This window comes from Arachis ipaensis, chromosome B9 (assembly GCF_059453495.1).
Source record: "Arachis ipaensis isolate K30076 ecotype BB chromosome B9, ASM5945349v1, whole genome shotgun sequence".
In the NCBI taxonomy this organism is placed as follows: Eukaryota; Viridiplantae; Streptophyta; class Magnoliopsida; order Fabales; family Fabaceae; genus Arachis; species Arachis ipaensis.
In genome coordinates, this window is record NC_142444.1 from 84,658,330 (window position 1) to 84,682,924 (window position 24,595).

At 38.0% G+C, this 24,595-nt stretch overlaps 1 non-coding gene across 1 annotated transcript; it reads left to right on the forward strand.

The window, feature by feature from the left end:
• The first annotated feature begins 20,815 nt into the window (after positions 1 to 20,815).
• Positions 20,816 to 20,922, forward strand: LOC148545286 (small nucleolar RNA R71). Its single transcript, XR_015901747.1, has one exon. It is a non-coding gene; the product is annotated as a small nucleolar RNA R71 (small nucleolar RNA).
• Positions 20,923 to 24,595: the final 3,673 nt, after the last annotated feature.

The following is a 24,595-nucleotide window of genomic DNA, read 5'->3' on the forward strand; positions in this document are numbered from 1 at the left end:
GTTTATTTCGAGGAACGGAGGGTGTATCAAGAAGGGTCTGTCGAGAGATGAGAAGTAGGAACAAGTCGATGTACTCAGTCGAGGAATAAAGGTTATTTGAAGTTAATTTTTAGTAGTTACTCACGTTATGCAAAAGAGCAGAAACAATTGCTCGAAGATTAGCACACACGAAAGTTCCTCTTGAGTCTAATTGGTTATGGACTTCAATAAATAGCTGAAAGATCGATGAAGAAGGGGTTGGATCATTGTTTCAGAAAAACACTTAGGCACACTCATATTCCAGCGATTTTTTGAGTCTGTGTTCGAGTCGTTTTTCTGTAGGGTTCTTTCCACATTTTCAAATTTCATCTACGTTTCTTGTAATCTTTATTTTCTTTGCAAATTTACCTTTCAAGTACATTTACTTTCCTTGTTTTCTTCTAAGGTTCAGTACTTTATTTTTTATTTCAAAAGTCCATTGATCTCATCGAAGACAGTTTACCACTTTTATTTAATTTCAATGCAGCTCATTTCAAATTCAGTCAATTTATTTTCAAAGTTTATTTTGTTTATCTTTTAGATTTTCTTTTATTTATGACCGATAGAAAGTTCCTTTAATGCACTTTATAAAAATTGGTACTCACAGAAGAGTAGGTTTCACTCCCAGACCACTAGATATCGAACCCCTTCGATTTGCTAAAAATTGATAAAACAAATTGGCACATCCAGTGGGACAGTTTGAAAGATTAAGTGTGTCAAATGATTATGTGCTATCATAGTGTATGGAATTAAGAAGTGAAAGAATTGTATGCATGGCAGACAAGGTTTCGAATATTAATAGTGGTTCGTCTGCAAGTGACAGTGTGCTTGTAGTTGCATAATCCTCGGTGGATGTCACTTCACATCTGGAAGAAACATGTTGAATGAATGTGTGGTGGTTACTAGTTCCCAACCAGGGAATAATGGGCGTAATATATGCCCATGTGGTAATTAGAAAATTTGCTGGAGAAGTTGGTGAATCGACTACTGAGCATATTGCTCGATATTTGGTCAAGATAGGCAATTTAGCTAAAGATGAGAATTTGAAAATGAAGTTTTCTCCTTCTTCACTAACGAAGAATGCATTTACTTGGTTTTCAAATCTCTGGCCTAATTTGATGGTGACATGGGCACAGTTAGAGAGTGCTTTCCACTCAATTTTTTAGAGGGGAATTGAACGTAACAGTTACTGACTTGGTGGCTTTGAAACGTGATGATGGAGAAACAATTGATTAATACATGCTTCGTTTAAAAAATGCTCGGAGTCGATGTTTTGTATCTCTCCCAGAGAGTGAGGTGGTAAAGATAGCAACTATGGGGTTAGGTTTTTATATGCGTCAAAAATTGCTTAATGTTCATAAATACCTGATTTGGCCCACTTGGTTGAAAGGGTGAGCCAGGTAGAAATTATCCAAAAAGAAAAAGAGAAGTATAAAAATGAAAGAAAGTTGAAAAGTAAATCTTTTTCTCAAAAGGAGAAGGTGTCATATGTTGGAATGGAATCCTCAAGTGAGGAATCTGATTTTGAAACGGAAGTCGATTTGGCTGAACCAAAGAAAAGGGTCACCTTATGTTTGTTCTTTACTTAAAAAGATTTCAAATGTTGATAAATCTAACGATTCGAAACATAAGAGTGGAAAAAAATTATAGCTTTGATATTTTGAAATCAGATCAGATATTTGATGTGTTTCTTAAAGATAAATAGCTAATCTTGCCAGAAGGCAGGACATTGCTTTCAATAAAAGATTTAAAGGGAGAACCCTATTGTAAGTTTCATCAAGCAACTAGCCATTCAACTAATAATTGTGTCCATTTCAGGGACTTGATTGATGCCTAGGCATCTTAGGCTAGTTTAACAAGATATTTTTGTCTGTTTTCATTTGGTTTCATGCACTTTCTTGAGCAATAAGTAAATATTTGGATGAAAATTGCATGCATATCTTGATTCAATCAAACATGGTTAATTATTTGAATTTTCATGAGATTTATGCAAGATTTGCTTAATGCTATGAATGAGGCAAAATCTTGTGATTATGGCAAGACTTTGATGCATTTGTTTGGTTGATCATAGGTGAAGAGAAGCAGAGGAAGAGCAAGGAAGAAGCAGAGGAAGCAACATTGGTAGCCAAAGTTGGCTCACCAATGTTGCCTCAAACATAGAGGAGGACAAAGCAACGTTGGTAGCCAAAGTTAGCTCACCAACGTTGCTAGGCAACATTCCAAGGCTTGATATGCAACGTTGGTGGCCAAAGTTGGTTTACCAACGTTGCTGGCAACGTTACATATAAAATGGGTGCCCAACGTTCGTGAGAATGTTGGTGAACCAACGTTACCACCAACGTCTTTGATAAAAGCTCACTTTGGAGATTGGAAAATTTTGATATGACGCGTACGCGTCGATGACGCGTACGCGTGAAAGTGGAAAAACAGCAAGTCTCGCGAATGCCTGGGCGAGCACACGCGCAAAAAGCCAAAAATATAGCTTAGACGCGTACGCGTGGGCGACGCGTACGCGTGACCAAGAAAGCGTTGTTGTGCAAACGTTTCCACCAATGTTTTCGATAGGTTTTGAGAAAGTTGCATGGAAAACTGGTCATCGACGCGCATGCATGAGCGATGTGTACGCGTGACCAGGCCAACGTTGGTAGTAACGTTGGTGCACAAACGTTGCCTCAAACGTTCGTCAATGGTTTAAAGAGAATGTTGGCCAACGTTAGTGGCCACCAACGTTAGTGACTAACGCCCATGTTGAGCTCATTTTCAGTGGTACCCATGCAAGCTCATGAACGTTAGCTAGCCAACGTCCTTATCAACATTGCTAAGAGCCACTCTCAACTTGCTTTAGCAAAGGCCAAAGCGCAATCCAAAGACTTGAAGATTGAATGGGAAAAGTGTATAAATAACATAGAATTTGAGTTAGAAAAAAGGCTGGGAAGCAGGGGACCCTAATTGGGAAGCCCTGGGAAGATTTTCTTTGTACTTTTCTTTTAGTTTACGTACTTTCTTTTCCTTTTCTATTTTGATTGAGCAATGATGAACTAAACTCCCATTTCATTAGGGGGGAGGAGCTCTATTGTAATCCTAATGAATGAATGAACAGCTTCTTCTTCTCAATCGGACTGTGTAGCCATAGGATAACTTCTGTTTTGATTGTGAATCATTCACTCCGGGAGGGGGTTTGATTCAATTGAATGCTTGTGTGAGCCTCGGAAGGGGAATCACTTGCATTAGAATTGGAGCTCTATCCTTCACAATCCTCTTGACCAACACTATTCGGGAGGAACTGAGGGCTTGAGGATTTGTGTGGCTTATGGATGAGAGAAAATGCTTAACTTCTTCTCATGACAATTAGATCAAGGAATTGGCAAGATTGATTGTGATTAAAGAGATTAGAATGCCAAGGAATTAGGATCCAATCAATTACAATCCGCCATAGATCTACTCATATGATTGAGAAGGAAGTTGAGACCCATATGATTCATAGTGGATTATGATATCTCCAATCCCTAATGAATCATTTCTCTTTGATTTTCCTCAATTTAGATCAACCTGAATTTGCTTTGATTGTTTACTGTTTCCTTTAGTTTTCCCAGCACCCAATTCCCTTTTACAATTCATGCAACTTTTAGTTTCATGCTATTTATATTCTGCCTTTTACTGTCTTGCAGTCTAAGATTCAGCCCATTTACATTTTCCTGTTCTTTAAACTTCAGCACTTTATATTTCCCGCCATTTAAGTTTTTGTCATTTACTCTTCAGCATTTATTTCTCCAGTACTTTACATTTCATGCCATTTAAGTTCTGTCCTTTAATTTCTAGCATTTATTTTCTTGCAATTTATATTCTGTTCGATCAATTTCACCAAACTTCCTTCAATATTAGCTTGACTGGACTTATCACCCAACTAAAATTGCTTGATCCATCAATCCTTGTGGGATCGACCTCACTCTTGTGAGTTTTACTACTTGATGTGACCCGGTATACTTACCGGTAGTTTATGCGGACGCAATTTTTTGCACATCAAGTTTTTGGTTCCGTTACCGGGGATTGATATAGATTGACATTGATTAAGTAGGTGATAGTCTCGATTGAGCATTTTAGTTTGTTTGTGTTTGTGTATGCCAGGGGGAAGAAGAGGTGCATCCACCTCCTTTGATTTTGAACCAGAGAGAACCTTCTTGAGGCTAGGAAGAGAAGCAAGAGGGAAGGGGGTAATTGGAGAAGAAGATTCAGAAGAGGGATACCAAGAGATAGAGGATAACCTCCACAATCCACCAAAAGATATGGCCAACAAGAATGGCCAGCCTCCAAGGAGAGTTCTAGCTTCCTACACTATCCTTAATCCAAGAAATTGTGGGAGCAGCATCTTAACTCCCAATGTCCATGCTAATAATTTTGAACTCAAACCCCAACTCATCACTTTAGTTCAGAATAACTACCAATATGGAGGAACTGCTGCAGAGGATCCAAACCAGCATCTCTCTATTTTCTTAAGAATCTGTGACACTGTCAAGACCCATGGAGTGCATCCTGACATCTACAAGCTGCTCCTATTTTCATTTTCTCTCAGAGACAAAGCCTCTATTGGATAGAAACTTTCCCAAAAGAAAGCATTACCAACTGGAATGATTTGGTTAGCAAGTTCCTAGCCAAGTTCTACCCCCTTCAAAGAGTCATCAAGCTCAAAATAGATGTACAAACATTCAGACAACTAGAGGGAGAGTCACTCTATGAGGCTTGGAAAAGGTACAAAGCATTGATTAGAAGATACCTTGAGAGCATGTTTAGTGAATGTGTTGAGCTCCAAAACTTCTATGAAGGTCTATCCATGAAGTCAAGAAAAGCATTAGACTACTCTTCAGGAGGGTCATTGCAAATGATGAAGACTGCACAAGAAGCACATGACCTTATAGTCATGGTTGACAAATGAATATATCTATTCTTCTGAAAGACAAGCAGCTCTCAAAAGAGGCGTATTTGAGCTTGAAGGTATTGATACAATACTGGCTCAAAACAAGATCATGCACCAGCAACTTCAATAATAAATAGAGATGATGTCAAAGAGGATGGATGAATTGCAACTAGCTGCAGTAAGCACAACCAACCAACCACCAGTTGTGTGGGGGCAAAATGAGGAGAGCTATGAAGGATATAATGCTGAGCAGCAGCATGAACAAGTTCACTACATGCACAACCAAGGTTCTGGACCAAATGAGTTCCATGGGGACACTTACAACCCTTCATGGAGAAACCACCCCAATCTGTAGTGGGGGAGAAAACCAAAATTCATGGCAGAGAAACTCTAACCCAAGCAACTTCCGCAACACAAACCACCAAAACCATCAAACCACTAACCAAAATCCATATAGAAAACCACAAAATAATTGATGACAAGTCATCTTAGCCTATTTTAACTAGTCTTTTTCTTTTGTTTTCATTAGAATTATGCACTTTCTTGAACCATAAGCAAGCTAATTGAGTAGATTTTCATGTTTCCCTTGATTGAATCAACCATGTGTGAATTCATGCCATTTCATGAGATTTTATGCATATTATGATAGAATGAATATCTCATGATTATGAGCATAGCTTTGATGTGTTTGGTTGATTAATTATAGGTGAAGAAAGCTTGGAGAAAGGTTGAAGCAAGAAGAAATAGCTAGGAGTAAAGAGAAGACAATGGAATAAGTGAAATTGAACCAGGAAGCAAAAAGCTGGACCTAAAGTTAGCATCAAACTTTTGCACAAACTTTTGGTTGAAAAGTTAGCCCCAACGTTAGCCCCCTAACTTGGAGGCTAACGTTGGAACTTGAAAATCACTCCCTGGGTACCAAAAGTTTGCGCCAACGTTAGCCCCCTAACTTTGAGGCTAACGTTGGCACATGAAATTCACCCCTGGGCACCAAAAGTTTGCGCCAACATTAGCCCCCTAACTTTGAGGCTAACGTTGGCATGAAGAAAACCTCCCTGGGCACCAAAAGTTTGCGCCAACGTTAGCCCCCTAACTTTGAGGCTAACGTTGGCACATGAAAATCACAAGGAGGAGCAAAAGTTTGCGTCAACGTTAGCCCCCTAACTTGGTGGCTAACGTTGGCGCCACAAGTACTCAAGGCAAGGCCAACGTTAGGGCCAAAGTTAGACCCCTAACGTTGGCACCAACGTTCATATCAGCAAAGTGGTGTTAGCTGATATGAAAAGTTGGAGCAAAAGTTAGACCCCTAACTTTTGCTCCAACTTTTGGTCCAACTTTTGCAAAACTCCAACCCGGTTTAATTGGTTCACTTTGGTTCTTCTCCAAACTTCAAGAGCAATCAACCAAGGCCTCTTTCAACCCAATTCCACCAAGAGCAAAGGCCCAACTCAAAGCTTGAAGATCATTTGAAGAAAGTGTATAAATAGGATAGAATTCAAGTTCTTCGGGGAGCTTTCCTTTTGAATTTTCATAATAGTTTTCGGAGAGCTTTGGATATTGAGTGATCTTTAATTTCTTTGTCTTGGGGAAGGAGAATTCAATTCTCTTCCTCTCAGTTTTATTGCTTTCAATTTCAATTACACTTGTCTTGGATCTTGGGTTGGAGAATTGAAGAAATTCTGTTTCAATCTCATCCTTGGATCTCTCTGCTTTGTTTACTGCAATTTAATTTCCGTTTCTGTTACTTGCTTCTCATCTACTTTTCTTACAATTTACAATTCCCTTGCAATTGTTCTTGCTGGATCTAGGAAGGCATTGAGATCTAGACTTGGCTTTCTAGTCTCTGGATCCTGAGATCTGATTTCCCATTTCAATTCTCTGTTTACTGCTTTATATGTTCATTTACTTTTCTGTTTCGGATTCGATTCAATCCCAATTCCCTTCTACTTCTCTGCTTGATGCAATTTACTTTTCCTTGTTTAAATTCTGCAAATACAATCCCCAATTCCCTTTACAATTCCAGCCGTTTACATTTCTTGCACTTTAAGATTCTGCAATTTACATTTCTTGCATTCTAAGTTTCTGCTCTTTAATTTCTTGTTCTTTAAGATTCAGCACTTTAATTCCCTGTTCTCTTTACTTCCATGCAATTTAATTACTACAAAGTACAAAACACTCAACCAAATCTTGATTCGCTTGACTAAATCAACCACTAAACTAAAATTGCTCAATCCTTCAATCCCTGTGGGATCGACCTCACTCCCGTGCGTTTTTATTACTTGATACGACCCGGTGCACTTGCCGGTTAGATTTGTGTATTTTGGGAGAAATTAATTTTTCACCAAAATACTCATCAATAATCACCCCACATCTACCTACTATCCACCACATACCCCTCAGCTAACCAAAATAACTTCCATCAACCATCAACATCCCACACTCAACCACAACCACCATAAGAATCCTAGAGAATCTCCAACTTAGAAATGATGATGGAGAAATTGATAAAGAATCAAGAGATGATCAACAAGAATTGTAAAGCTTGCATGAGGAATTTGGAAAGGCAAATTGGGCAATTATCCAAGCAGCCAGCTGAAATGCCAACCAATGCGTTCCCAAGTGATACCATTCCTAATCCCAAGGAGGAATGCAAGGCAATACAGCTATGGAGTGGAAGAACATTGGAGAATGACAAAGCTGACAGCAAGAAATAAGTAAATGTTGAAAAGAATGACCAGAAGGATTCCAAGAAAAAGGAGGAACCACAAGTTTCACTGAAAGGCAAGCAGGTTTTAGAGGAGCAATCACAAGAGCAAAGAAAGGAGGTAAAGCCTTATATCCCTCCTCTGCCATACCCTCAAAGACTGCAAAAAGAGATCAAAGACCAGTAATTTTGCAAGTTTCTGGAGATCTTTAAGAAGCTAGAAATTAACCTCCCACTGGCTGAGGCATTGTACCAAATGCCACTGTATGCAAAATTCCTCAAGGAGCTCATCAACAAGAAGAGAAGTTGGAATAAAAAGGAGACCGTAATCTTGACCCAAGAGTGTAGTGCCGTGATACAAAAAGGCATTCCACCAAAATGCAAAGACACTGGGAGCTTCCTCATATCATGCACCATAGGCAACATAACATTAGAAAGAGCTCTCTGTGATTTGGGTGCCAACATCAATTTGATGCCCCTCTCCATGATGAAAAAGCTTGCAATAGAGGAAGTTAGGTCTACAAGAATGTCACTTCAAATGGCTGATAGATCACTCAAGATACCTAATGGAGTGGTAGAGAACTTATTGGTGAAGGTTGGAGAATTTATCTTTCCTGCTGATTTTGTCATTTTAGACATGGAAAAAGAGGGATACAACTCAATTATCTTGGGGTGACCTTTCTTAGCCACAACAAGAGCCACTATTGATGTAGAGAAAGGCAAAATGATTCTCAGGGTGCACAATAAGCAAATGACCGTCAATATCTTTAAGGCAATGCAATATCCCCCTGAGAAAGAAAACCATATGAGAGTGGAAATGATAGAAGACATGGTGGAGGAAATGCTTGAAACAAGCAGTCATGAGGAACAAGAAGAAGAAATAGAAGAAGATCAAAATGCCATCAAGGAACAAGTGACCGAAATCTTTCTTGAAAGAAAGACAGAGGAGGCACCAAAGCAAGAGTTGAAGCCCCTCCCTCCTCATCTTAAATATGCATTCCTTGGTGGAGAGGATACCCTTCCAGTAATTATTAATTCATCTTTGAGCACACAAGATGAAGCCAAACTGATTGAGGTGTTGAAAACTCACAAGACAGCTTTAGGGTGGACAATTGACGACATCAAGGGTATAAGCTCTGCTATTTGCATGCATAAGATCTTGTTAGAAGAAGACTCAAGACCAGTGGTACAACCTCAAAGGAGGCTTAACCCAACTATGAAGGAAGTAGTTCAGAAGGAGGTGATGAAGTTGTGAAATGCTGGAATCATATACCCAATTTCTAATAGCTCTTGGGTGAGTCCAGTTCAAGTGGTACCAAAGAAGGGAGGCAGGACTATCATCTTCAATGAGAAGAAAGAGCTCATCCATACAAGGATAGTGACAGGGTGGAGAATGTGTATTGATTATAGAAGGTTGAATGATGCCACAAGAAAGGTCCACTTTCCTCTCCCTTTCATTGATCAGATGTTAGAAAGATTGGCTGGCCATGCTTACTACTGTTTCTTGGATGGATACTCTGGATACAATCAGATAGTGGTGGACTCCAAGGACCAACAAAAGACCTCTTTCACCTATCCATTCGGAGTCTTTGCCTACAGAAGGATGCCCTTTGGGCTCTGCAACGCCCCTGCAACCTTTCAAAGGTGTATGCTCTCCATATTTTCTGACATGGTAAAAAATTTTTTAGAGGTTTTCATGGATGATTTTTCTGTCTTTGGTAATTCTTTTGACACTTGCTTGCATCATCTAACCCTTGTCTTGAAAAGATGCCAAGAAATAAATTTAGTTTTGAACTGGGAAAAGTGCCACTTTATTGTACCAGAGGGTATTGTTCTTGGGCATAAGGTTTCAAGCAAGGGTATAGAAGTTAACAAAGCTAAGATAGAGATCATAGAAAAGCTTCCTATACCAGTTAATGTGAAAGCAGTGAGAAGTTTCCTTGGACATGCTGGGTTTTATAGGAGATTTATCAAAGATTTTTTAAAGATAGATAAACCACTAAGCAACTTGTTAGTGGTTGACAATCCTTTTGTCTTTGATGATAGCTGTAAGCATGCTTTTGAAACCTTGAAAACTAGACTCACTACAGCACCAATCATTACACCCCCAGAATGGGGACTTCCTTTTGAACTCATGTGTGATGCAAGTGATGTTGCCATTGGTGCTGTATTGGGACAAAAAACGGATAAGTTGCATCATGTTATATACTATGCGAGCTAGGTGTTAAATGAAGCACAGAAAAATTACACCACCACAGAAAAAGAACTCTTGACAATTGTATATGCATTTGATAAGTTTAGACAGTACTTGATTGGTTCAAAAGTTGTAGTGTATACTGACTATGCTGCTCTCAAGTATCTCATGTCCAAACAGGATGCCAGGCCAAGACTTATCAGGTGGGTGCTGTTGCTACAAGAATTTGACATTGAAGTGAGGGATAGGAAAGGAAGTGAGAACCAAGTTGCAGACCATCTGTCAAAATTACCATAAGAGATCAACCAAGATGCACCACAACCAGTAAATGAGAAGTTCCCAGATGAACATCTTCTTCAAGTCCAACAAGCACCTTAGTTTGCTGATATTGCAAACTATAATGTGGAAAGAAGAATTCCACAAGAGTTAACCAGGCAACAAGTGAAGAAGTTGCTCAATTAAGCCAAGAAATTCTTGTGGGACGAGCCATTTTTGTTCAAGAAATATGCAGATGGAATGATCAGAAGGTGTGCTCCTAAGAAAGAAATGAGAAACATATTGTGGCATTTCCATAATTCAGATTATGGTGGACACTTTGGGCCAGAAAGAACAACTGCTAAAATGCTTCAAAGTGGCTTTTATTGGCCATCTATATTCAAAGATGCCAGAGAATTTGTGCACCAATGCAATGAATGCCAGAGAGCAGGAAGCCTAACAAAGAAGAATGAAATGCCTCAGAACTTTATCTTAGAAGTGGAACTATTTGATCTTTGGGGCATAGATTTCATGGGACCTTTTTTCCCATCATATTCCTTCAAATACATATTGGTAGCAGTGGAATATGTCTCCAAATGGGTGGAGGCCATAGCAACAATTACATGTGATGCACCAATTGTTCTGCAATTTCTCAAGAAACACAACCTTACTAGATATGGGGTGCCTAAAGGCCTTATTAGTGATGGTGGCAGCCACTTTTGTAACAAACAAATGGAAAATCTGCTCCACAAATATGGGGTAACTCACAAAGTAGCCACACCATACCACCCTCAAAAATGGCCAGGCTGAATTGGCAAACAGGGAGTTGAAGAGAATCCAAGAAAAGACAGTTGGGGTCACAAGAAAAGACTGGGCAAGAAAGTTGGATGATGCCCTGTAGGCATATAGAACCGCATTCAAAACCCTAATTGGAAAGTCACAATTTCAGCTAATCTATGGCAAATCCTGTCACCTTCCTGTGGAGCTCGAACACAAAGCTTTCTGGGCCACTAAGCTTCTCAATCTTGACTCTCAAGCAGCAGGGGAGAAAATGCTACTGCAACTCAATGAGTTGGATAAATTCAGATTGGAAGCTTATGAGAATTCTAAGATCTACAAGGAGAGAGCTAAAAGATGGCATGACAAGAAAATTTTAAGAAGAGAATTTGAGCCAAGACAACAAGTGCTATTGTATAACTCCAGGCTCAAGATTTTTCCTAGCAAACTCAAGTCCAAATTGACTGGCCCTTATCTGATGACTAAAGTTTTCCCACATGGAAGCCTTGAACTCCTGAATGGAGTTACAAAGGACACATTCACAGTAAATGGTCACAGAGTGAAGCATTACCTGGGAGGGGCTTGGAACAAGGAGGAGAGCATTATGAACTGAGATAAACAAGAATGAAGGACGTCAAGCTAATGACGATAAAGAAGCGCTTGTTGGGAGGTAACCCAACCAGAGGTAATTTTCTTTTCCTGGTTGTTTCAATAAGAAGTTAAGATTTTCCTGTATTGCAAGGAGTTAAGTTTGGTGTTACACACCAAAATGAGTATAAAAATGGTGAATGTGTGATTTTAAGTTTGGTGTTCCACCATAGATTTCATGGAAACACACTATAACCCTCCAAAGAGCATCATGAGTCATAAACTCCAAAACAATCAGGGAAATTACTTAACAGTTGTTCAACTTCTAGTTCATAGCTAGCTTACTTAAATAAAAGCACAAGGTTTCATGTATGTAATCAATAGACATTGGCAAGGAACTAAGTTTGGTGTTCACACACCAAAGTAAGTTCAAAAGCCTACAAACATTCATGCATGCTAACCACCTTTCAAGTGCTTGGAGGACAAGCAACTTCCACTATCATTGCAGAAAGTCATTCAACTTCTTGAAAGGACTATGCATCATCACCAAGGAGAATGCAAAAGCTAAGGAGGAAGATGAAAAACTAAGCAAGAAGATAACAAGAGGTTGTATTATTACTTAACTATTTTGAAGTGTTTTAATTGGAAGTCTAAATGCACCCCTGCTGATTAGTTTACCTTTGTTTACATTCTGTTTGTTTGCTTCTTTAATTTTCATTCAAGTGTGCTAGTCTAAGTGCTTGTATCATTTTCATCTTACTCGAATGTATGTTTTGTTCCCTTTTGATTGAATAAAAGAAAATATTTTGAAACAGAAAGAGTAATAGCCCAACTTGGTAGGAAATAGAATAAGGTTAAGTGGTGGTGTATATCTGATTTCTTAGCAAGATCACTAATAAAGATGAAGGGTAGAATGTCCCTTTTTAGCATGAACTTAGTTGCTATAGGTGAAACCTTAGTGAATAAATATCCTTGGAAGAAAGAAAAAACAAGAAAGAAAGGAAGAAAAGCCAACGTTGGTGGCAAGGTTGGGCCACCAACGGCCAGCACCAACGTTGGCAACAAAAAGAAAAGAAACAAAGAATAAACTAGGCACCAATAGCTTGAACCTCAAGACACATGCCTGTGGTGTTTTTGTACTAGAATCTGCTTAGATGATTACGTTCTAAGGAGTGTTTTAACACTTGGTAACTTGGGTTAACTTACCCGGGATTATCAACCAAAAGTCCACTATCAAGAGCAACCTAGTTACAAGGCATTTAGTGACCCAAACAGGTGCTGGGCACCAATGTCTTTAGGATGAATTGTGAACCAAGTGTCTGTGGTGTGTATGTGTTGAGGAGAGGCTTGAGTTAGTAGGTCTAAGGGTTACTTCATCACCCAACACCTTGAGCCAACTGGGTCGGAGTGTTGATTGAAAGCTTACCTAAAAGGCTGCCTCAACACAGAACACCTAGCTTCAAAATAAAGAATAAGTTTTTAAGAAAAAGAAAAGTAAAAAGCAAACTCCAAGGATCAATGAATAAAAAGGTTTCATAGCAGCATCAGAGTTAGTTCTTAAGGGGATATTGTGGCCTGAAAATCAATAGGAGTTGAGCTTCAAAGATGTCTTGCATGAAACCCCATGAACCAAGACTAATTGTTTTCCAATAAGGACCAATACTCCTTTCTGTTTTCATTGATTCTTCTCATGTTTTATTGCTTTCTTGGGGGCAAGCAAGATTTAAGTTTGGTGTTGTGATGCCTAGGCATCTTAGGCTAGTTTCACAAGCCTTTTTTGTTTGTTTTCATTTGGTTTCATGCACTTTATTGAGCAATAAGTAAGTATTTGGATGAGAATTGCATGCATATCTTGATTCAATCAAACATGGTTAATTATTTGCATTTTCATGAGATTTATGCAAGATTTGCTTAATGTTATGAATGAGGCAAAATCTTGTGATTATGGCAAGATTTTGATGCATTTATTTGGTTGATGATAGGTGAAGAGAAGCAGAGAAGAGCAAGGAAGAAGCAGAGGAAGCAATGTTGGTGGCCAAAGTTGGCTTACCAACGTTGCCTTCAATGTTGCAAAGAGGATAAGGAAGCAACGTTCCAAGGCTTGATATGCAACGTTGGTGGCCAAACTTGGTTCACCAACATTGCTGGCAACGTTACATATAAACTGGGTGCCCAACGTTGGTGAGAATGTTGGTGAACCAACGTTACCACCAACGTCTTCGATAAAAGCTCACTTTGGAGATTGGAAAATTTTGATATGACGCGTACACGTCGATGACACGTATGCGTGAAAGTGGAAAAACAACAAGTCTCGCGTACGCGTGGGCGACGCGTACGCGTGACCAAGAAAGTATTGGTGTGCAAACATTGCCACAAACGTTGCCACTAACATTTTCGATAGTTTTTGAGAAAGTTTCATGGAAAACTGGTCATCGACGCGCACGCGTGAGCGACGTGTATACGTGACTAGGCCAACGTTGGTAGTAACGTTGGTGCACAAATGTTGCCTCAAACGTTCTTCAATGGTTTAAAGAGAATGTTGGCCAACGTTAGTGGCCACCAACGTTAGTGACTAATGCCCATGCTGAGCTCATTTCCAGTGGTACCCATGCAAGCTCATGAACGTTATCTAGCCATCATCCTTATCAGCGTCTCTAAGTGCCACTCTCAACTTGCTTCAACAAAGGCCAAAGACCAATCCAAAGACTTGAAGACTGAATGGGGAAAGAGTATAAATAGCGTAGAATTTGAGTTAGAAAAAAGGCTGGGAAGCAGGGGACCCTAATTGGGAAGCTCTGGAAAGATTTTCTTTGTACTTTTCTTTTAGTTTACGTACTTTCTTTTCCTTTTCTATTTTGATTGAGCAATGATGAACTAAACTCCCATTTCATTAAGGGGAGGAGCTCTATTGTAATCCTAATGAATGAATGAACATCTTCTTCTTCTCAATCCGCTTGTGTAGCTATAGGATAACTTCTGTTTTGATTGTGAATCATTCACTCCGGGAGGGGGTTTTATTCAATTGGATGCTTGTGTGAACCTCGGAAGGGGAATCACTTGCATTAGAATTGGAGCTCTATCCTTCAGAATACTCTTTACCAACACTATTCGGGAGGAATTGAGGGCTTAAGGATTTGTGTGGCTTATAGATGAGAGAAAATGCTTAACCTCTTCTCATGATAATTAGATCAAGGAATTGGCAAGATTGATTGTGATTAGAGAGATAGGATTGCCAAGGAATTGGGATCCAATCAATTACAATCTGCCATAGATTTACTCATATGATTGAGAAGGAAGTTGAGACCCATTTGATTCATAGTGGATTATGATATCTCCAATCCCTAATGAATCATTTCTCTTTGATTTTCCTCAATTTAGATCAACCTGAATTTGCTTTGATTGTTTACTATTTCCTTTAGTTTTCCCAGCACCCAACTCCCTTTTATAATTCATGCAATTTTTAGTTCATGCCATTTATATTCTGCCTTTTACTGTCTTGCAGTCTAAGATTCAGCCCATTTTCATTTTCCTGTTCTTTAAACTTCAGCACTTTATATTTCCCACCATTTAAGTTTTTGTCATTTACTCTTTAGCATTTATTTCTCCAGTACTTTACATTTCATGCCATTTAAGTTCTGTCCTTTAATTTCTAGCATTTATTTTCTTGCAATTTATATTCTGTTCAATCAATTTCACCAAACTTCTTTCAATATTAGCTTAACTGGACTTATCACCCAACTCAAATTGCTTGATCCATCAATCCCTGTGGGATCGACCTCACTCTTGTGAGTTTTACTACTTGATGCAACCTGGTATACTTGCCGGTTGTTTATGTGAATGTAATTTTTCGCGCATCATTGATTCAAGAAGCAATCATGGAAGGGAGGTTAAAATTTGATGATGGAAAAAATGAAATGAAGGTTGATTCTAATCCCATCGATACGGGAGCTATTTTTAATAAACCATGTTTTAGTGTTAATATGGTTGGTTTCTCCCATGACTGTGATACCGCTCTGCGAGACTTCGAGACTAATGTTCGAGTGGTGTATCCCAGAGTTGGTGATTGGCTATTAGAATTTTTAATGCAACAAAAGTTGAAAGATCGGTACGTGTCATTGTGTCCTCGATGCAATGCTGTCTTTGATGCTGAAGTTACAACCATTTTTGAGAAAGAAAGAATGATGAAAGAGTTGGCTCACAAAGAAGAACAGGTTCGACAAAGGCAACCATCTCGAAGAGTAGAGGGATAGAGTTTTGGTGTCCCTCAAAGAAATATTTCTGCCCCATTGAGACATTCATAGGCTTTAGGAGTAAAATGTATACGAAATTGTCAGGAATTTCGTAATAGAGATGTGCAATACAGGCGTAATCCACAATGGGGTCATGGAGGTTTCCATCGTGGTCGTTATCCCTATTTTCTGGGTTGAACTAGAGGAAACCAAAGAGGAAGAGGTAGACGTCAGATACAAAGGGCATCTTTAAATGATATAGCCAAGGGGGTAATTCCTTTTATTCATTCCCGAGTGGTATTCCCAGCTGATAGGGAAACGGTCCCAAAAGAGATTTTGTCTCTTGCTAAATTCGATAAAGGTAAAGCTGTGATGTTAACCTCAGAGGTTGGCAAAGAAAAAGATGCTAATTTAAATGAGAAGTATTTCGAAGAGGGTGATGATGAGATGGTGAGTACCATTTCGATTATCCCAACTGAATACTTAGGGGAGTATAAAAGGAATCCTATGAGGACTATGATGTAGAGGATAAGGAGGTTTTCTCATTCATCCATACTGAGGATGAGTTGGGTTATTTCCAGAGGCCTACTGAAAAGCAAAGGTCTCATCTTTGTCTACTATGTATTACAGCTTATATGAGTGAAATTAGTGTAACCAAGGTTTTGATCGATAGGTAAGCGGAAATAATTCTATTACCAGAGAGAATGTTAATGAAAGTAGGGCAGCATCCTGATGATTTGATTCCTACAAATATTTCTGTAACTGATTATAGTAGAATATCTACTCCTACGAAGGGGTTAGTGACTCTTGCTGTACTGGTAGGATCTTCTGATCAAAATACTATCTTTGTGGTAGATCATCGAAGGCTAGTTACAATGCGTTGTTGGGACGCGACTGGATCTATGGTGTCAGGGTTGTACCTTCAACTGTTCATCAAAGTGTCCTTCTGTGGACAGATGAAGAAAAACCTGAAGTGATCAAAGTAGACTCGAATTTATATGTTGAACAGTTGCATGTCGATTTCAAAATATATAATGATAAGTTAAAGCCTTTAAATGTCGACAGGGTGATCAATCTTTTAATTGCGAAGGTTGCTTCTTGACTTTAGAAGGTTTAAATGTGAAGCTCCATCACCTACAGCTTGATAACCTTCCTACTGGTTGGGAGTAGTAACTTGTGAAGGTGATAATTCGAAGACATCTCTTTATGGCTACTGATAAAGTTGTCTTGAATTACCTAGTAATTTTAAAAATTATGTCAGTAGTTTCCATTCTATCAAAAATAAAAATGTTTCTACTGATGAAGTCAAATCATGTAGGAATTTCAGTTCAGATATTTCAGTTAGTAGATCAGATTCGATTCCTCCAATCGAATTTAGGCATGGTTTAGGTTCTTATTGTTTTCCTGTTTCTAGTAGTTATGTTATTCGTCAGGCTTCTATTGATATAGCTAAAGCACATTGTATTGAAAATGACTCAATTATTAGTCTGGTTGATAATAAAGTTTGTTTAATTTCAAATAAGCCTATTGATTTATCTTTTGATTGAATTTATGATTTGGGGCCTTTGGATTTCGAAAAATACTCAGTTGATGGTGATGATGTTACAAGAGATTTTGAGTCACAAGATCCTCTGGAAGAAATTAATCTGGGATCTGATGATGATGTTCGACTTACTTATATTTGTAAGAATCTTGATGTGCAGTTTCGGACAAAATTGTTGAGTCTTTTACACAAATACAAAGACTATTTTGCTTGGGATTATCATGAGATGTCTGGTCTCGATCGTTTCCTTGTGGAACATTGGTTAGCATTGAAATTATTTGTGAGGCCAATAAAACAAACACCTCGACGCTTTACTCCTGATATCAATCAAAAAATTAAAGAAGAGATTGAACGATTAATCAAAGCAAAATTCATTCGAACTACTCGTTACGTTGAACAGGTATCGAAATTGTTCCATTAATGAAAAAAATAGAAAGCTGCGAGTAAGTATTGATTTTTGAGACTGGTACGCGAAATCGTGATTATTCGTTCCCTGGCTATAGTGCCAAAAACTTGGTGTGGGAGAACTTGATTTCAAGACTTCTTCACAATTCTGTGTAACTGACCAGCAAGTGCACTGGGTCGTCCAAGTAATACCTTACGTGAGTAAGAGTCGATCCCACGGAGATTGTCGACTTGAAGCAATCTATGGTCATCCTTGTAAATCTCAGTCAGGCAGATTCAAATGGTTAAAAGGGTTTGACAATTAAAATATAAATAAAACAGAAAATAAGATAGAGATACTTATGTAATTCATTGGTGGGAATTTCAGATAAGCATCTGGAGATGCTTTGTTGCTTCTGAACTTCTGCTTTCCTATTGCCTTCTTCTAACCATGCGTTACCTCCTTCCATGGCAAGTTGTATGATCCTCTCGAATGAAAACAAATCCATATGTGCTGTCACCGCACGGCTAATCATCTGTCGGTTATCGCTAGTGTCGGCATAGGACCATTGTCCTTTTGCACACTGTCACTGTGCCCAACATTTGCAAGTTTGAAGCTCGTCACAGTCATCCCTTCCCAGATCCTACTTGGAATACCACAGACAAGGTTTAGACTTTTCAGATCTCAGGAATGCTGCCAATGGTTCTAGCCTATACCACGAAGATACTAATCTCACGGACTCGGTCCGTGTATTAGATATCCAAGAGAGTATACTCCAGCTGTCGTCCAATGACTACATTGAACATCATGTAGATCGCTTTGTGGTTGTAAGGCACGCGATCTTGGCTACGCGAGTAACGAAGATTGGGTGAATGTCACGGGTCACCCCTTCCTTCTGACTTAACTGAATTAAGTACGAGAGTATATCTTGGAGAAGAAGTAGGTGTGAAGTGACGGAAAAACAGTAGTAATTGTATTAATTCATGAAGAACAGCAGAGCTCCACACCTTAATCTATGGGGTGTAGAAACTCCACCATAAAAAATACATAAGTGAAAAAGCTCTAGGCATGGCCGTATGGCCAGCCTCTGAACGTGAACAATAGCATAAAATGTTCCGAAGATGTCAAAGATTACAAATAAATCTCTAAAAGTAGTTTTTATACTAAACTAGTAGCCTATGGTTACAGAAAATGAGTAACTAATTGCAGATAGTGCAGAAATCCACTTCCGGGGACCACTTGGTGTGTGCTTGGGCTGAACATTGAAGCTTTTTCGTGTATAGGCTGTTTTTGGAGTTAAACGCCAGCTTTGGTGCCAGTTTGGGTGTTTAACTCCAATTCTGGTGCCAGTTTGGGCGTTTTAAACCAAGATATTTTAGGCTGACTTTGAACGCCAGTTTGGGCCATCAAACCTCAAGCAAAGTATGGATTATTATATATTTCTGGAAAGCCAAGGATGTCTACTTTCCAACGCAATTGAGAGCGCACCAATTGGGCTTCTGTAGCTCCAGAAAATCTACTTCGAATGCAGGGAGGTCAGAATCCAACAGCATCTGCAGTTCTTTTTCAGCCTCTGAATCAGATTTTTTCTCAGGTCCCTCAATTTCAGCCAGAAAATACCTGAAATCACAGAAAAATACACAAACTCATAGTAAAGTCCAGAAATGTGATTTTTAAATAAAAACTAATAAAAATGTAATAAAAAGTAATTAAATCATACTAAAAACTATGTAAAAACAATGCCAAAAAGGGTATAAATTATCCGCTCATCACAACACCAAACTTAAATTGTTGCTTGTCCCCAAGCAACTAAAAACAAAATAAAATAAAAAGAAGAGAATATACAATGAATTCCAAACTTATCAATGAAGATTAGCTTCAATTAGATGAGCGAGACTTGTAGCCTTTTTGCTTCTGAACAGTTTTGGCATCTCACTTTATCCTTTGAAGTTCAGAATGATTGGCTTCTATAGGAACTCAGAATTCAGATAGTGTTATTGATTTTCCTAGTTCAGTATGTTGATTCTTGAACACAGCTACTTTATGAGTCTTGGCCGTGACCCTAAGCATTTTGTTTTCCAGTATTACCACCGGATACATAAATGCCACAGACACATAACTAGGTGAACCTTTTCAGATTATGACTCAGTTTTGCTAGAGTCCCCAGTTAGAGGTGCCCAGAGCTCTTAAGCACACTCTTTTTGCTTTAGACCATGACTTTAACCGCTCAGTCTCAAGCTTTTCACTTGACACCTTCACGCCACAAGCACATGGTTAAGGACAGCTTGATTTAGCCGGTTAGGCCAGGATTTTATTCCTGTGTCCTATCCATTAATGCTCAAAGCCTTGGATCCTTTTTCTACCCTTGCCTTTTGGTTTAAAGGGTTACTGGCTTTTTCTGCTTGCTTTTTCTTTTTCTTTCGTTTTTCTTTAAATTTTTTTTTCGCCATTTTTTTTCGCAAGCTTTATATTCACTGCTTTTTCTTGCTTCAAGAATTATTTTTATGATTTTTCAGATTATCAACAACATTTTTGCTTTTTCATCATTCTTTCAAGAACCAACAATTTTAACATTCATAAACAACAAATTCAAAAATATGCACTGTTCAAGCATTCATTCAGAAAACAAAAAGTATTGCCACCACATCAAAATAATTAAACTAATTTCAAGATAGAATTCGAAATCATGCATTTCTAGTTCTTTTACAATTAAAAATATTTTTCATTTAAGAAAGGTGATGGATTCATAGGACATTCATAGCTTTAAGACATAGACACTAGACACTAATGATCATGTAATAAAGACACAAACATAGGCAAAATATAAAGCATAAAATTCGAAAAACAGGATTCTCAGGGTCATAAGCTTCTTCTTCAGAGGAAGCTTCCTTAGTACTGCCTGTTGCAGCTTGCATTCCAGACAGACTCTGAGAAATCATATTGACTTGCTAAGTTAATATTTTGTTCTGAGCCAATATTGCATTCAGAGTATCAATCTCAAGAACTCCTTTCTTCTGAGTTGTCCCATTATTCACAGGATTCCTTTCAGAAGTGTACATGAACTGGTTATTTGCAACCATTTCAATGATTTCCTAGGCTTCTGTAGGTGTCTTCTTCAGATGAAGAGATCCTCCAGCAGAGTGGTCCAATGACATCTTGGATAATTCAGACAAACCATCATAGAATACACATATGATGCTCCATTCTGAAAACATATCAGAAGGACACCTTCTGATCAATTGCTTGTATCTTTCACAAGCTTCATAGAGGGATTCACCTTCCTTTTGTCTGAAGGTTTAGACTTTCACTCTAAGCTTACTCAATTTTTGAGGTGGAAAGAATTTGGCCAAGAAAGCATTGACCAACTTTTCCCAAGAGTTCAGGCTATCTTTAGGTTGTGAGTCTAACCATGTCCTAGCTCTGTCTCTTACAGCAAATGGGAAAAGCATAAGTCTGTAGACCTCAGGATTAATCCCATTGGTCTTAACAATATCACAGACTTGCAAGAATTCAGCTAAAAACTGGTGAGGATCTTCCAATGGAAGTCCATGAAACTTGCAGTTCTACTACATCAGAGAAACTAATTGAGGCTTAAGCTCAAAGTTGTTTGCTCCAATTGCAGGAATTGAGACTCCTTCCACAGAAGTCAGAAGAGGGTGCGATAAAGTCACCAAGCATCTTCCTTGCATCTCCACCATTGTTGTTGGGTTCGGCCATCTCTTCTTCTTTTTTGAAAAATTCTGTCAGGTCCTCTCCAGGGTGGTGTGCTTTAGCTTCTCTTAGTTTCCTCTTTAGAGTCCTTTCAAGTTCCAGATCAGCTTCAACAAGAATGTTCTTATCCTTGCTCCTACTCATATGAAAAAGAAGAGAACAGAAAAGAATAGGAATCCTCTATGTCACAGTATAGAGATTCCTTTATGTGAGTAGAAGAATAGAAGAGTAGAATGAAGAAGAGAGAAGATGAAGAATTCGAACACACAGAGAGAGAGAGAGGGTTCGAATTATAAGAAGAAGAGAAGTGTTAGTAATTAAATAAATAAATAGAAAGAGATGAGAGAGAGAGAGTTTTCGAAAATAATTAAAAGGAAAAGAAAGATTGTTTTTGTTTTTATTTTAATTATTAGTTAAAATTCGAAATTATTAAAAGGAATAAAGTAAAATTAAAATTTAAAACAATTAGTTAATTAAAAAGGAATTTTGAAAAAGTGGTGAGGAGTTTTCGAAAATAAGAGAGAGAAAAGTAATTAGATAGTTTTGAAAAAGATAAGAAACAGTACTTTTAAAATCAAACAAAAAGTCAAGTAGTTAATTGAAAAAGATTTGAAAATCAATTTTGAAAAGATAAGAAGTTATAAAAAGATTTTGAAATTAAGTTTTGAAAAAGATTTGAAGAGGAAATTAAAAAGATTTGATTTTTGAAATTAAAGTTGATTACTTGACTAACAAGAAACTATAAGATATGATTTTAAAATTTAAAGATTGAACCTTTCTTAATAGGCAAGTAACAACTTGAGATTTTTGAATCAGAACATTAAATACTAGCAATTAATTTCGAAAATTATGAGATAAAAATAAGAAAAAGATTTTGAAAATCAATTTTTGAAATTTTCAAAAAACATAAAAGAAAAATGAAAAAGATTTGATTTTTTTGAAAGAGATTTGAAAAGATAGAATTTTTAAATGGAAAATTTGACTTGACTCATAAGAAACAATTAAATTTTAAAACCTTTTGACTAAATCAATCAAATTTTCGAAATTTAGGAGAAGAATAAGGAAAAGATATATTTTTTTATTTTTGAATTTTTATGAGGAGAGAGAAAAACATCAAAATGACACAAAACATAAGAAATTAAGATCAAAACAAAAATGCATGCAAGAACACTTTGAATGTCAAGATGAACACCAAGAACACTTTGAAGATCAAGATGAACATCAAGAACTTATTTTTAAAATTTTTTAAGAAAAGAAAGACATGAAAGACACCAAACTTCAAAAATTTTATTCTTTAGACACTAATAATTCAAGAATGCATATAAAAAACAAGAAAAGACACAAACAAGAAAAATTTAAAGATCAAACAAAGACAATCATCAAGAACAACTTGAAGATCAATGAAAAACTCAATGCATGTGTTCTTCGAAAATTTTAAGAAAAGTTAGAACATGCAATTGACACCAAACTTAAAATTTGACACTAGACTCAAACAAGAAATACAAAATTTTTGGTTTTTATGGTTGATGAGCGGATAATTTATACGCTTTTTGGCATTATTTTTAGTATTTTTTTAGTAGAATCTGGTTACTTTTAGGGATGTTTTCATTAGTTTTTATGTTAAATTCACATTTCTGGACTGTGTTTTTCTGTGATTTCAGGTATTTTCTGGCTGAAATTGAGGGACTTGAACAAAAATCAGATTCAGAGGTTGAAGAAGGACTGCTGATGCTGTTGGATTCTGACCTCCCTGCATCAAAGTGGATTTTCTGGAGCTACAGAACTCAAAATGGCGCGCTTTCAAATGTGTTGGAAAGTAGACATCCAGGGCTTTCCAGCAATATATAATAGTCCATACTTTGGCCGAGTTTAGACGACATAAAAGGGCGTTTAACGCCAGTTCTACGCTACTATCTAGAGTTAAACGCCAGAAACACGTCACCAGCCAGAGTTGAACGCCAGAAATACGTTACAAACTGGCGTTCAACTCCAAGATTGACCTCTAAACGTGTAACATTCAAGCTCAGCCCAAGCACACACCAAGTGGGCCCCGGAAGTGGATTTATGCATCAATTACTTACTTCTGTAAACCCTAGTAACTAGTTTAGTATAAATAGGACTTTTTACTATTGTATTAGACATCCTGGAACAGATCTTTGATAAGTTTTATGCTATCTTAGACTTTCATGGGGGCTGGCCAGTCGGCCATGCCTGAACCATTATCACTTATGTATTTTCATACGGTAGAGTTTCTGCACTCCATAGATTAAGGTGTGGAGCTCTGCTGTTCCTCAAAGATTAATGCAAAGTACTACTATTTTTCTATTCAATTCGACTTATTCCGCTTCTAAGATATTCATTCGCACTTCAACCTGAATGTGATGAACGTGACAATCATCATCATTCCCCCACGAACGCGTGCCTGACAACCACTTCCGTTCCACCTTAGATTGAATGAGTATCTCTTGGATCTCTTAATCAGAATCTTCGTGGTATAAGCTAGATTGATGGCGGCATTCATGAGAGTCCGGAAAGTCTAAACATTGTCTGTGGTATTCTGAGTAGGACTCTGGGATTGAATGACTGTGACGAACTTCAAACTCGCGAGTGCTGGGCGTAGTGACAGACGCAAAAGGAGGGTGAATCCTATTCCAGTATGATCGAAAACCTCAGATGATTAGCCGTACTGTGACAGAGTATTTGGACCATTTTCACAAGAGGATAGGATGCAGCCATTGACAAGGGTGATGCCTCCAGACGATTAGCCATGCAATGACAGCGCATCGGACCATTTTCCAGAGAGGATTAAAAGTAGCCATTGACAACGGTGATGTCCTTACATAAAGCCAGGCATGGAAAGGAGTAAGATTGATTGGATGAAGACAGCAGGAAAGCAGAGGTTCAGAGGAACGAAAGCATCTCTATACACTTATCTGAAATTCTCACCAATGATATACATAAGTGTTTCTATCCTTATTTTCTATCTATTTATTATTTATGTTCGAAAACTCCATAACTATTTTATATCCGCCTAACTGAGATTTACAAGGTGACCATAGCTTGCTTCAAGCCGACAATCTCCGTGGGATCGACCCTTGCTCACGTAAGGTTTATTACTTGGACGACCCAGTGCACTTGCTGGTTAGTTGTATCGAAGTTGTGAATGAAAAACGATTTATTAAGACGTGCGTACAGAGTTTCTGGCGCCGTTGCCTGAGATCACAATTTCGTGCACCAATGGTTTTATTAATTTTTTTTTGGATTTTTCAAAAATTATTT